The sequence below is a fragment of the Somniosus microcephalus genome, chromosome 1 (assembly GCF_052327205.1).
Source record: "Somniosus microcephalus isolate GS21.2 chromosome 1, FLI_Smic_1.0, whole genome shotgun sequence".
Lineage (NCBI taxonomy): Eukaryota > Metazoa > Chordata > Chondrichthyes > Squaliformes > Somniosidae > Somniosus > Somniosus microcephalus.
The window spans coordinates 278,363,766-278,378,230 of NC_140987.1; the positions used below are offsets into that span (position 1 = coordinate 278,363,766).

Here is a 14,465-nt window from a genome sequence, read left to right on the forward strand (position 1 = left end):
TAAGGGAACTATAGAATGTGACCGTTCGCCTTTAAGAGCACTACTTTAGGGTGGCACTATTTATTGGCTCATGTATACTGTAATACCGATAGTGACCACACCAGTATATAAGGGTTGTGATACGTTAACTAGACCAGAAATCGCCCAGACCTCTGAATAGTAAAGACCTGTTTTGTTTGTACTTCTAAAGTCTCTGAAGTTATTTACTGCACAACCTACAGACTTTACAGTGGCGACGAGTCCGATCGTACCCTGCGGCAAGACTAACCAGTAGCAGAGAGCTTCAAAAAGAAAACACGAGGCTCCGTCTACTAAAAGTATAGTACTTACTGGAAGCTGGAAGATTAACAGCAAAGCTGCGGCAGCAACAGGCACAGATTACCCTGCTACCACATCTTGAGCGAGCCAATCAGCCTAAAACAAGGCGGCCGAAGAGACTGTGAGTAGTTAAAACAAATAAATTTAAAAAAAACGGGGTAGAAGTATTTGGAGGAGAAGGGCAAAGCATTCGGGTCCAACGGCGTCGGGTGACAGCCGGACCGCGGGCAATGTGAGAAGCCGTGCAGCAACCGCTGCCACGAAGCGCTGAGCCTGCGAGTAGGCGCGGGAGTGTCAGAGCCGAGAGCCGCGCGAGCGGGGGAGCCAGAGCCGAGCGGGAGGCGTTGCAAGCCAGCGATCGCATCTCCAGATAAGGGCCGAGAGCCGCGAGAGCGATCGGATCTACAGATAAGGGCCGGCAGCCGCTTCGCGATCCAGCGATCGCATTATAGATAAGGGCCGCACTCGGGCTGACAGACGGCGTCGGGGGACCGGGTGAAGACCGCCAAGCGCGGGAAAACCGCCATTGAAGTGGGCGGGGAGAGCGAGAAGCGCGGGAAAGCCGCCATTTTTTGGGGAAAACCGCTGAAGAAGAAGGAAGAAGCGGGAAACCGCCATCTTGGAAATTATTAAGAATTTCAGAAAAGTAATAAGATTTTTCAGAAAGGCTGGTGTGTTCTCAAGAAGAGAGAAGAAAATTAATAATAAGTAAAGTAATACTTGTACTGTTCTCAAAAAGAGAAGAAGATGCCTAAGCGAGGAAATATTAATGACTTTAATGCAGAAATAGAAGACTGGGCCACGTATGTGGAACGCATAGAAATATATTGCGTAGCCAACGAAATTGAGGATGACAACAAGGCAATAACTTTGTTAAATTCGATGGGAGCAAAAACATACGGGCTTTTGAAACATCTAATAGCACCAGTTAAACCAGTGGACCAGACCTTCGAAGAGATCGTAACAGTGTTGAAGGATCACTTGAACCCCACACCGTTGATGCTGGCTGAACGATTTAAATTTTACGCCAGAACCCAGAGGCAAGATGAAAGCAATGCGGAATACTTAGTCGAACTGCGTAAGCTAGCGAAATACTGCCAGTTTGGAGGGAATTTGACAGAGGCGCTGCGGGACAAGTTCGTATGCGGCTTGGCCAAAGAAGGAACGCAGAAGCGACTTCTGGAAGAAAACGACCTCACACTGGACAGGGCTGTCCTCATAGCTTCATCGCACGAAGCCGCAGCGAAAGGGACGGCGGAAATGCAGCTAAAGGCGGCGGCACTCGGGGTGGACCAAATTACAGCAAGCACTCCCAAATGCTACCGTTGTGGAAAGACAACGCACGACCAGAATCAGTGCTGGTTTAAGAACCAAGAGTGCAGGAAATGTGGCAAACTGGGTCACATCGCGAAGGTATGCAGGTCCGGAAAGAAGACCAACAAGCAAAGGAAGCCACCACCACAAGGAAAGTACAACAAGGTGCATCAGGTGGCTGAAAAGAGTTCAGACGAACAAAATTCAGACTCAGACCCAAACAGCCAGGAGCTGGATAGTCTGAGAATCCACCATGTGGGTAAAGTAACTGATCTACAGTTGATCTGGGTCACACTAAAAATAGCGGGAGTCCAAGTACGAATGGAGCTGGACACGGGATCAGCTGTATCCGTCATCAACCAAAAGGACTATCACCGGCTATTCTCTCACATACCCTTAAGAAATACCAAATTCGTATTACAGACATACACGGGGCATCATGTATACCCCCTGGGAAAAATACGAGTCAAGGTGAGAGATAGGGGTAAAGAACACCCACGAATGTATCTGTACGTACTACCTGAGGGAGGACCACCACTTCTGGGACGGGAGTGGATCAAGAAAATAGACATGGAATGGCACTACCGACAAGCAATGACGAGTGAGGACTCGGTGCAGACAAGCAGCTCAGACTCCGAGCCGGAAGACGATAAGTCCAGCTTATGTATGAAAAACAAGATTAACATGAACTCACGGACTAAGGTTGGGAAATCGATGGCGTGCATAAAGACAGAGAATTCTGAGTCTGTTCAAGCTACAGACATATGCATTACGGAGGAACACCGGGCTAGAACTCAACGTTATGTCAAAGTACAACGACAATTAGAACAGTTGAGTGCCCGTCTCCTACAAGAGATGGAAAAGGTGAAAAAGTTCTGGGACACCGAATGGGAGTCCCTGGAAAGACAACAGAGACAGCTCGCTCAAGCAGAGAGCGACCATAGAGCCATCGTGGCCAAGTACCAATCACATCTCCCTGAGGCTGTTCAGGAACTAGAATATACACAGAACGATCCAAAGGAAGAGGAATCTTCAGGAAGTCAGGATGGTATTCCAGTTCACCTCTACGACTTGTTGCAAGCAGAGTGTAACGAGTTGAAAGAACAGTATGAACAGGCTCGGACTACAATCCTGGAAGGGGTTAACTTGGCAACGTCCGAAAAGCTCGTGTTAGTGAAAGCATATGAGCAACTAAAGGTTGAACATGAACGACTAAAGGTTGACCATAAGCAAGAATTACAAAGTCTGCAGGAAATGTTTGATGAGCTTCAGGCCAAGGCTGACTCATCGTTAGGGATTCAATCCATAGGAAAAAAATTAGTGGTGGAAGACATACCAGAACAGGGAATACAGGATGTCCAAGAACTCGTTAAATTATTAAAGGAAACACAAAATAAATATGAAGCGGCAATGGCCGAGGTCCAACGACTTGAAGAACAGATGCAACTGGAAATCTTTTCAGTGGAAGAAAAGGGAACTGTAAGAAACACAGAGACCGTAAGAATGGGCCATGAACATGAGCTTAAATCGTCAGAGGAGAAGGGTTTGGAGCTCTCAAAAGTTATTGAAATAGCCGAGGTTGCAACACAGACTGAGAAGATGGCAGCAGAGCAACCCTTAGATACCAAAAGTACGCTGACTCATGTCAAGGTTGAACAACAGAACGCTGAAACAACTGCTCCGGTAGAGGGATTGAATAGTCCGATCAATCAATCTCCAAAGGAAGTTGAAGTATTAAAATCACAAATGAGGTCATTAGTAAACAACTTGCTGAAAGCCCAGAAAAAGTTAGAGGAAGCGGAACACGTGAAGAAGTCTCTTCAGGAAAGATGTCTGGATTTGGAACAAAAGCTGGCTGACGTCCAGCTGGGTAGGGAGGACATAGAAGACCCTCTCGCTGGCCTAGCTCAGGACGACTCCGAATATTACTATGTCCTGTCCTGCCCAACTTGTAACTTCGACTCCCACCATACAGAAATCATGGAGGAGCACCGAAAGTCTACGGAACATCGGGAGAAGGTGGCTCTACTACGGAAAAAGGAGGAAGAGAAGGAGGAACTGCGCATGCAGCTGGCAGCTGACAGTGGAGCCCAGAGAGTCTCCAAGAAGCAGAAAAGGAAAAGTCGAAAGAGAAGATGACCCATCTGAACCATTATTACCTCTACCAGAGCACACACGTGGTCCCTCCGAACGGAGCCAATTCAGTTCGGAAGTTCAAACTGTTAAACCCATGGAAGGACTATTGAATGAGTCACTCCAGCAATGTGAACCGACTACACCACAGAGACTGAATCTATGAACTGTTTTCCACAGAGACTGAATCTGTGATCTGTTTTGACATGAAGTTATATATGTTATTATGTTATGTTAAACATGAAGTTATATGACGTTGACTCCATCGAGAGTATATCTGTAAATTGTTATATGGCGTTGACTCCATCGAGAGTATATCTGCAAACTGTTTATATAAAATTGAAGATTGTATGTTTAACGGGATTCTGTAAGTAATAAGCTAGGAAGGGAGGAGTGTTGTGTATGTAACCGTTTACCTTTAAGGGAACTATAGAATGTGACCGTTCGCCTTTAAGAGCACTACTTTAGGGTGGCACTATTTATTGGCTCATGTATACTGTAATACCGATAGTGACCACACCAGTATATAAGGGTTGTGATACGTTAACTAGACCAGAAATCGCCCAGACCTCTGAATAGTAAAGACCTGTTTTGTTTGTACTTCTAAAGTCTCTGAAGTTATTTACTGCACAACCTACAGACTTTACAGCTACCAAACCGAGTAAAAACCCGATGCCACAGGTGATGGTGGTGTGCACTCCTCACTGTCTTCTCTACAGATTGCTTGTCTCTCCTGCTGCCCAACCGAGTTGCTCCCCGGCGCCACAGGTGACGTCTGCACAGTTTCAACTTCTACTTCCAGGTCTACCCAGGCCACACCCGGGCTTACTAGGCATACCATGCCTTTTGCCCTGGACAGAGCAAGTTTTAAACGCTGTATCTGCTTTTGACAGGTGCCGTGATCTCCCGCTTCAAACTCCCTTGCGCTTGCTACTTGATAAGCTGGCTTTATATTCCTACTAGCTGAAGTGCCCGGCGGTGCCGAGGCTTTTTCGAGGGCATGTTGTTGTTGGAAGAGAGAGAGAGAGCGACTGGGGGGAAGAGAGAGAGCGACTGGGGGGAAGAGAGAGAGCGACTGGGGGGAAGAGAGAGAGCGACTGGGGGGAAGAGAGAGAGCGACTGGGGGGAGAGAGAGAGCGACTGGGGGGAAGACGGGGGGGAAGACGGGGGGGAAGAAGGGGAGGGGGAAGAGGGGGGGAAGGGGAGGGGAAGGGGGAAGGGGAGGGGGGAAGGGGGGAGGGGGAGGGGAAGGGGGGAAGGGGGAGGGGAAGGGGGGAGGGGAGGGGGGTAGGGGAGGGGGAGGGAGGGGGTAGGGGAGGGGGGAAGGGGAGGGGGAGGGGAGGAAGGGTAGGGGGAAGGGGGGAGGGAAGGGTGAGAGTCCCCGAGCCCCGCCCCCCCCAATCACCCGAGCCCCGCCCCCCCTCATCTCCCGAGCCCCGCCTCCCCATCTCCCGAGCACCGCCCCTTCCGATCTCCCGAGCCCCGCCCCCCCCGATCTCAGGAGCACGCCCCCCCCCGATCTCCCGGGCCCCACCCCCCCGGAGCCCCGTCCTCCCGAGCCCAGCCCCCCCCGATCTCCCGAGCCCCGCCCCCCCGATCTGCGGCGCCCCGAGCCCCGCCCCCGCCCTCCCGAGCAGCGGCGTCCCACTCTCCGGAGCCCCGCCCTCCCGCTCTCCGGAGCCCCGCCCTCCAGATCGCCGATTGCCGCTGAGAGACTCGCCCCCTGCCCGAGCCGAGCGCGGAACAGAGAGACGCCGCGTCTCAGCTGCTCCTGCTGCGCGCGCACCCTGACCCTCGTGGCTGACGCCGTTGCCCCGGGTAACGTGGCGGGGGGGGGAGGGGGGTGAGGAGCTTAGTAGAAGCCCTAGCTCGGGCCTGGCTGGGCAAGAAAGGCCCAGGCTTTCAGGCCTAACAAAAAAACGGGGAAAGGTAGGAAAAAGAATGTTCAGGTTAGAAAAAATATTTACAAATGAATTATGTTTTTTTTAAACAATTTAATAAATTCAATTTTATTTTGCTGGAAATGTATATTTGAAAAGGAAGACGCAGAAAGCAGGAAAAAGAATGGAAGCAAGATGGCGGCCACTCACCTCGGTTCAGAAGGATAAGGCCCGCCCACACACGCATTGATTGGTCGACTGTCAGGTCACCGAAGCGTAGGATTGATCAATGGTCTTGTCACTCGACTGTAGGAGGGCCCGGCGTACGATTGGTCGACCTCGAGGTCACTCTGTTGCTAATGAGCGGATAATGAGATGCTAATGAGTGGAATGTTGATGGTTTTTCGGATACCGCGGGCGCGATTTTAGCCCGGCCGAAACGTAAATACGCTTAAGGCCATTTTGGAAAGGTAAGCTTTCTTTCGACGTAACGCATGCATAGGTATGCCCTGTAACTTTCGAGCGCATAGCCCGACAGACGCACACGCGATGACAGACAGATAGACAGACAGAAGGACAGACAGAAGGACAGACAGAAGGACAGACAGAAGGACAGACAGAAGGACAGAAGCATCGCTTTATATATATAGATACTGCTCCTCCTGTTCCCTTAACTGTCTGGTTAGGCGAGCATTCTCTGCTTTCAGTACCAGCTCATTTCCCTTTGCTTCGGCGACTTGACACCGAAAATACTCATGCGTGTTTCTGTGTTTCTCTACTAACTGCAATTTCTCTTGATACTGCGCTTGTAATTCCTGCAATAGTTCCTCGCCTGCTACAGCTCTTGCCTGAAACAGTTTGGCTGCCTCCCGCAGCTTTGCTGTCAAAGCTTTCACCTGCTGGTCTAAAAGCTGGATTTGTCGTAGGGCACAGACCAACCAGATGGCCTTCTCTTTCGACTTCTTATGATCCTGGCTCTCAGTCCATTTGGCTGCAGCATCTATAGGACGCCCAGCACGCAACAGACTGGTTACTCACTTCTTGGTGATATTCACCTTCTCAAAAACATAAGAGGAAATCCTCTCTTCCATCTTTTTCTCTCATCAAACACAGGGTCTATTGCATTACTTCCCTTTTGCCAAAGTCCTGCTGCGGTCGCCATGCTGTAAGGGGTGGTGTGTGGGTGTTGTTTGTCAGCTTCACCTCTGACTCCTTTGAGCGGTGTGAATTGCTCCCATTCCCTTTTGTTCTAGACTTTGGACTTATTTGGGGGTCGTAATAAACTTTGCAACAGACACCTGGGTTCGTCAAAAAGAATTCAGATCTTTATTTTGAAACTGGAAAATATACAATACAATAAAACTTATACTTTAAAAGGGTGGGGAACACACGGAATAAGTGAGGGAGAATTACAATGTACAAAATCCCTTACCCTACCCTCCCAACCCCACTACACTAGCTAGGCTGGAATCCAGAGGACCAGAAAATGGTCACCAAAATGACTTTCTTGACAGTTGTAGAGGTTCACGATTTCAGGGTTCATTTTAGTTGTGGCGGTTGGGGCCTGCTGTACCTCAGACGTGGTAGAAGACGGCACCTGCATTGGGTCTTCAGTTAGGTTTGGTCCGCTGATGCGGTTAGTCTTGCTGTTGGACCTATCGGGTAAGTACCCATTTTTCTTTGGTTAGGGATAGTTTTAGAGTTTATTGTGTCCAAATCTTACCCAGGGGTAAGTCAGACTAGCCTGTAGAGTGGAAACAGGTCTTTGGTTCGTGTGTTTTTCGGCGGTTGGTTCCTTGTTGGTCGCGGTGGCCTAATATTACCTAGTTGGTGGTAATATTGGCGGGTGTTGGTTTCTGTAGGCCTTTGGTTGCCGTGATCTCTGTTTCTGCTTTCTTCCTTCGAGTCTCCGATGATAATCTCGCTCTTGAGCTGTTTGGCTGAACTTGAACTCGGACTGGCTGTCCATTTGAACTGTCTCACTGTCTCCACTGTCTGTACTCTACTGCTCTTGTCTGTACTACTGAACTGAAAAGGCAGGCCTCAATTCTACTAATTTGGGGCCTGGCTTATCTGACCACAAAATCTCGGTTTCCTTTGTTAAATTTGCCGGGCTCGTTATTTTTAACGTCTTTAAAAACTTTAACGAACTTCGGGGATGGCCCATCCAAACTTGACGAGTTTAGGGGATGGTTCATCTGGACTTAATCAGCCTTTAACTGGTTTTGGGATTGCCTTGAAACCAGTTTTAAAATGCAAAAGGTTTGTCAATCTCTATAATTGACTTTGGACTGTGGTTTGTTTATGGTGACCTGTAGGGCTGATGTGCCAAATAACTGCCCGAATCCATGAAGTTAAAGCTTAAGACTGAAGCCGTTTATTAAATAAGTATCATGGCAGAGTTAACAGAGTTCATCATCGACCGAGCCCTTGGTAGAACATACCAGAAGAGGGGCGGGGCCAGGGAGGAGCATTAGTGGTTCCCCCCGGTGGAACATTCCAGACATTACAAGTACAAATATCAGAACACAGTTATTTCATCACAAGGGCTAATGTTCCTTCTTTTGTATGGCTGGGGACATGTCCTATTTACTCGATACCTGGCTCTGCGACTTCTTGGCGGGAAGACAGGCTTCATTGTCCTTATGTAAAACTGGGGTGGCCGGACATTCCTTAGACAGTCCAATGTCCAAACTTTGGGGGCCCACCCCGCCTCCCCGTTGTTCCAGCTTTTTGAAAGCCTGAACATGTCTTTTAAACCAGCCAAACTTCCTGGGATTTTTATTTTAAACCCCTTTTGCCCAATAACTCTTCAAAACAGTCCAAAAAGGTCTCTTCCTTAAATTAACTCTTTGAAATCTTCTGTTTGGCCCAACCACACGTTTACCCCTTTTCCAGATTCCTTCTGAGATGTTCCCAAAATCATTTTAAAATGACTTTCCTTGTGTTCTGGGGTTGTGCAGAAATTTTCAAACCTTACAGTTCTAGAAATACATCACTAAAAGGGAACCCCCCCAACAAAAAAAATTGTTTTTCTTTAATCTAAGCATGTGATTCAGTTGCTCCTCAAAACATAGGGGGGGAGAAATTGCCTAACCCCCGAAAACGGGCTAGGGGATCGCGTGATTAACCCATGCCCATTCATTGAGTTGCAGGCAGCATGGTAAATTCATGCTGCCCGCTGCTTTATATGATTGCTGCCTGCGTTAATTGGCTGCATGCATCAGCGGGAGGCCTAATATCATGAGTGGCTGGCACGACTTAAAGGCAACCTAAAGGGGAGGTGTATTATGGCTGAAAGAACTGGTGGGAATCATTTGAAAACTGATTCTGTGCTCTGATACTTTGAGCAATGGCTGAACATGCGAGAGTACATGCGCCAAAGTTTTCAGACACTGCATTGGTGGTCTTGCTGGAGAGAAGGAGAGATGCCCTTTATCCACATGGGTGGGGGCAGGAAAACTCCAGACAGATGCTCAGGAGGCAGTGGGAATAAGTAATGGCGGAGGTCAATGCCAGAAGTGTTGCTCCAAGGACATGGATGCAGCGCAGGAAAATGATTAACGATCTTACACGAGTTGTCAAGGTCAGTGAGTTCATCTTCAAATAGCCTGCCAATTGTACCACTAGCCTCATCCACAGCTCAATTCAAAACACACCCATTAACCATCTACCAACAATCTCTATGAATCAGTACTCAACCCTAACATTCATATGCTTTACCTCACCCTCACATACTTAGCACTGTGGCAAGCCTCACACCCACAGCTCACAGCTCGCACACATTGGCAACTATTCAACCATGTCAGCCACATCACCCATTCTTATTGCAGGACACTCACTGACACACTTGCCTCTTTCTTGCAGGAGAAGTTGGCACATAACAGCTGGCAGCAGCAAAGAACTGGAGGAGCACAGGCACGCCTGCATGTTTTTAACCCCAAGGAGGAGACCATGCTGGCCATCATGGGAAGGGGCATCACTGAGGCCATGGCCACTGGCAGGGCTGGAGGGATGGAAACTGAGGGTATCTGCATACCTAATCCTCCTCCTCTCATCCCACTTCTCCCTCATCCCTCAATTTCTTTTGATTTAGAAGCTGCAGATGGCATAAGCACGCACTTCTTACTTTCTCCTCTCTCCTCACCACAACCCAACTCTTGTCCCTTTTTCATTTCAGATACCCAGGAACTGGAGCCTTCCCAGTCAGTGGAGGAAGAGGAAGAAGAGAGTGAAGATGAAGAGACACCGTCACTCAATCTTACACTTGCAGCCACCAGCTCAGACACTGATACTGCGCATATTTCAGAGGTTAGGATAGAGGAGGGATCTGCATGTGGTGAGATACCGGGCACAAGTGCGCATGTGTCAGGGCGGGAGGAAAGGATAGTGCAGGTGACAGCTCGCCGCAGTGTGTGATCACACGCTAGTTCTGCGGCAGAGGACGCAGATGAGGACATTGATGGGCCAGGCTACAGAAGAAGGCTGATGGGTGTACATAACCAAATGCTTGGTGCACTGGAAAGCCTGCCAGAAAGCCTACGCTCAATGACAAGGAGGATGGAGGAGCCCAGCATCAGCTTGGCATAGGGCTTTGTGCAGAGCTTGGAGCCCATGCTTTCCAGCATGGAATGGGTGGTCAGCTCTATCAACACACCTGTGGAACAACCATGATACAGCGTCCGATGGCTGATATCACAGATTCCATTGCCACATAAGTAGCTTCCTTTAAAGGTCTGAGTGCTGCAGTGGAATCTCAGACTGCTGCCATCATTGCTCTGGATATCACTATTCAAAGGGGCTTCCAGGGTGTCAGAGCAGTCCAGCAATCTGTTCTCCAACAGATTATTAAGATTGCTGAGGCACCGCCCCAAGAGAGTGGCAGTGGCTCCATGGAGCACAATCCTGCCATCCTCTCTCAGGGTGAAAGCATTCCTGCTCCCAGCCTTGCCACTCTGTCAGTGCCCTTGCTGTTGTATGTCAGCGACCAGCCCAGATGGCTGCAGCCCAGGCTGAGACAGTATAATCTGAACTGGGCCTTCTAGGCCCAGAGCTGCTCAAGGTCGCCCTCCAAGGCAATCTGCAGACTCCTCAATTGAAGGTCAGCAGCCTTCCAGCACCTCGTCGAGCAATCTCCTTTCTCCTCTGGTTCACAATGTAGGAGAAAATGTTAGCGCGCCCATGCCCGAAATTCACTGGTAGCACCCCAAGACGGAGGCAGAGCGCTACTGGAAGTGCTCCCCCTCCCTCTTGAGGTGCTGCAAGTGAATATTGCGGCGTCATGGCATGTCACGCCGAGGAATTGCAGGCCTTCCTCCCCTAGCGCAGCATGACTCGGGGCCCAGCTGGGCCACCAGGGATCGGAGTGCTGGCAAAAGAGCCCGGTGGGGGGGCCTTACAGGAGGCCGGGGACAGCAATGGGGGCAGGTGCTGGCAGGTGGCCAGCAACTGTAAGGTTCACAAAATTCTGCAGATTCCCTCAAACCAAAAATATTACCCCAAAAAAGAGATTTTGGACTGTTTAAAAGAATGTTGGGCCAAAAAGGGGCTTAAAGTTAAAAACCCCAGGATTTTGATTATTTTAAAAGGGCATGTCCAGGCCTGTGGAAAGGCTGTGACAAAGCGATTGGGATGGGCCTCTGTAAAACAAGCAGTTTGAGTATTGGCATAGGCCAAACTGTCTGGGAATGTTCTGGACTGCCTCAGTCATTTTTACATAATGACAATAAGCCTACGAAAGAGCAGTTCCCGCCAAAATTACAGAGCCATCAAGAGTATGCATAATGCAGTACATGCCACTGATCAACAAAAGGGACCCTGACCCCAGCAGGAGAAGAAAAAATTACTAATCGGACCAAAGATTAAACAGTCATTTAAAGCCAATTTAGGTTTCGATGGACCATCCCGAACCTAGTTTACACCAACTTAAATCAATTAAAAATAGATGGAACCAGCTCGAAACCCATTAAAGAATTCAAAACTATTAATGTTAATGAGCCCGCCAAAATTGACAATGGGCCAGCGAAGATTTGGCGGGCAGATAAGCAAGGCCTCAAACAGTATAATTGGGGCCTGCTTTTTCAGTAAAACACAGACGCAGACACAGCCACATGGAGAAGGACGGAAAGAAGAACGGAATCGCGGCAACCAAGGGCCCCAAGAAACAAACAACCAAAAATATTACCAACAACTAGTTAATATTGGGCCACCGCGACCAACAAGAAACCAACCTAGAAGAAACCGAAGATTCGCAAGTTTGTTTCTGTAATGTATATATAGAATGTATATACCTTTAAGGGGGGAACTACTTTTACAGCTCATGTACACTGCAGTACCGGCAGTGACCACACCTGTATATAGCACTGAGTAGTAATCTGTACAGTTCAGTTCCAGAGTGAGTCACGTTGAGTAAACACCTGTTGTACCGTTCTCCTGCAGTCTTGTGTCTTATTACTGACGGATGCAACATTGGCGATGAGAAAAATTCGATCCTACCTGCAACTCTGCATCACCTCCCAGGGATTCATTCCTGGAGACCAGAAGATTGGAGGTCAAGGCCAGAGACACGGGCGTCGACCACGGGCAACCGCCCAGTCATCCATCAGAGCAGCAGAGACTCAAGAATTGCGGGGGAGGCTGTTGAGAGCCAGGCTTGGCTTTCCAGTCGTGGTGGTCCAGTGAAACGGGCTGGCAACAGGTAGTGCGCAGACCCTTCCCGGACAGCGGCGGGCTAGAGCCCGACCGAGCGGCACAGCAAAGGGGTGAGCAGCGTCGATGGGGGAGAGAGAGAGAGGGCAGAGCGCACAGGGCGCAGCCGGTGTTCAGGGGCCGAGCAACGTCGAGGAGAGAGAGAGAGACGCGCAGAAACCCGCGAGGCGCCGACATTGCCACGAGGACCGCCGAGAGCGGCGTTGGCAGCAGCGTAGGAAGGCCCGCAGAAAACTCGTTGGCAGCAGCGGGGGAGGAAGGAAAGCACGGGAGACGCCATTTTAAGCCATTATAAACCACACCCAAAATGCCGAAGAGTGGCAGTATCACCGCATTTGACAATGAAGTCGAAGATTGGACTACATATGTCGAACGAATAGAGGTATACTGCAAGGCAAATGAGGTGCCAGATGACAAGAAAGTGCTAGTATTGTTAAACTTAATGGGTGCAAAGACGTAAGGTTTATTACGAAATCTAGTAACCCCAGCGAAGCCAGTGGAAAAGAGTTTTGGAGACATAGTGACGATACTACAGGAACATTTAAACCCCACACCGCTGCTGATAGCAGAAAGATTCAAGTTTCACAAACGGAACCAGCATAAGGATGAAAGCAATGCTGAATATTTAACAGAACTGCGCAAACTATCAAAACACTGCCAGTTTGGAACAGGACTGGCAGACACCTTAAGGGACAAGTTTGTGTGTGGGCTTCAAAGTGAAGGAACCCAGAAACGGCTTTTATCTGAAAAGGACCTTACGCTGGACAAGGCTTTCAGCATTGCGGTAACATATGAAGCAGCAGCACGGGGCGCTGCAGAGATACAACAGAGACCGCAAGAATATGGCACAAATGAAATGTCATACATAACAGAGAAGTGCTATTGCTGTGGCAGAACAACACACGACCACAACGATTGCTGGTTCAAAGACAAAGTGTGCAGACAGTGTGGAAAAGTATGACACATAGCACGAGTCTGCAGGTCGGGAAAGAAAACCAGCAATAAGAAATCTCCAAAAGAAAAGTACAAGAAGGTACATAAGGTGATGGAGAATAGTTCAGCTGAACAAAAGAGTGATACCGACTCCGAAAGCAGAGAGCTGAGTTGTCTGAAACTACATAATGTGATCAAAACGGAGGATCACCGAACCATTTGGGTCACTCTCAAGATAGCAGGAGCCCAGGTAAAAATGGAATTGGAAAGAGGATCAGCCCTAACAGTCATAAACCGACGGGACTAGGAGCGGCTATTCTCACACTTACCCTTGAGAGACACAAAAATTATTTTGAAGACGTACACGGGGCAAAAAGTCTACCCCAAAGGAAAAATAAGGGTGACCGTTATATATAATGGTAAGGAAACACCAAAACTAGACCTGTATGTATTGCAAGATGGAGGACCACCATTACTGGGACGTGAATGGATCCGGAAAATACAGCTGGATTGGCATTCCATACAAGCACCGACTGTGGCTGCCAAAAAGGATGATGACGTCACACCTGGGCGACTGTCAAAGATCCTAACCGACGCGCAAGAAGTGTTCCAGCAAGGACTCGGAACACTAAAAGGCATGACAGCAACAATTAAAATCAAAGAAAACGCAAGCCCAAAATTTTTTAAGGCCAGACCAGTAACTTATGCGATCTGCCCAGCCGTTGAAGCAGAGCTGGAGAGCTTGGAACATTCAGGAGTACTGTCCAAGGTAGACTGGAGCGAGTGGGCTACGCCCATCGTCCCTGTGATGAAAAAGTCATTGAGTAGCATGCCTGGGGAACCAAGGAAGGTTCGCATCTGTGGGGACTTTAAGGTAACAGTGAACCCAATCCTTCACACCGTAAAATATCCACTTCCGCGGATTGAAGATATTTTCGCCTCGCTATCTGGAGGGAAAAGCTTCACTAAGATTGATCTGGCCCAGATGTATCTGCAAATGGAGGTAGAAGAAGCATCAAAAAAATACCTCACCATAAAGGTCTCTACCAATACAACTGGCTGGTATTCGGGGTAGCATCAGCTCCGGCTATTTGGCAAAGGGCAATGGAACAAGTCCTGCAAGGGATCCCAGGGACCCAGTGTTATTTGGACGACATCCTGGTCACGGGCGAAAATGAC

At 48.9% G+C, this 14,465-nt stretch overlaps 1 pseudogene; it reads left to right on the top strand.

Annotated features, from left to right (window-relative positions):
* Positions 1–9,596: 9,596 nt before the first annotated feature.
* Positions 9,597–10,806, top strand: LOC147124810 (uncharacterized; annotated as a pseudogene).
* Positions 10,807–14,465: the final 3,659 nt, after the last annotated feature.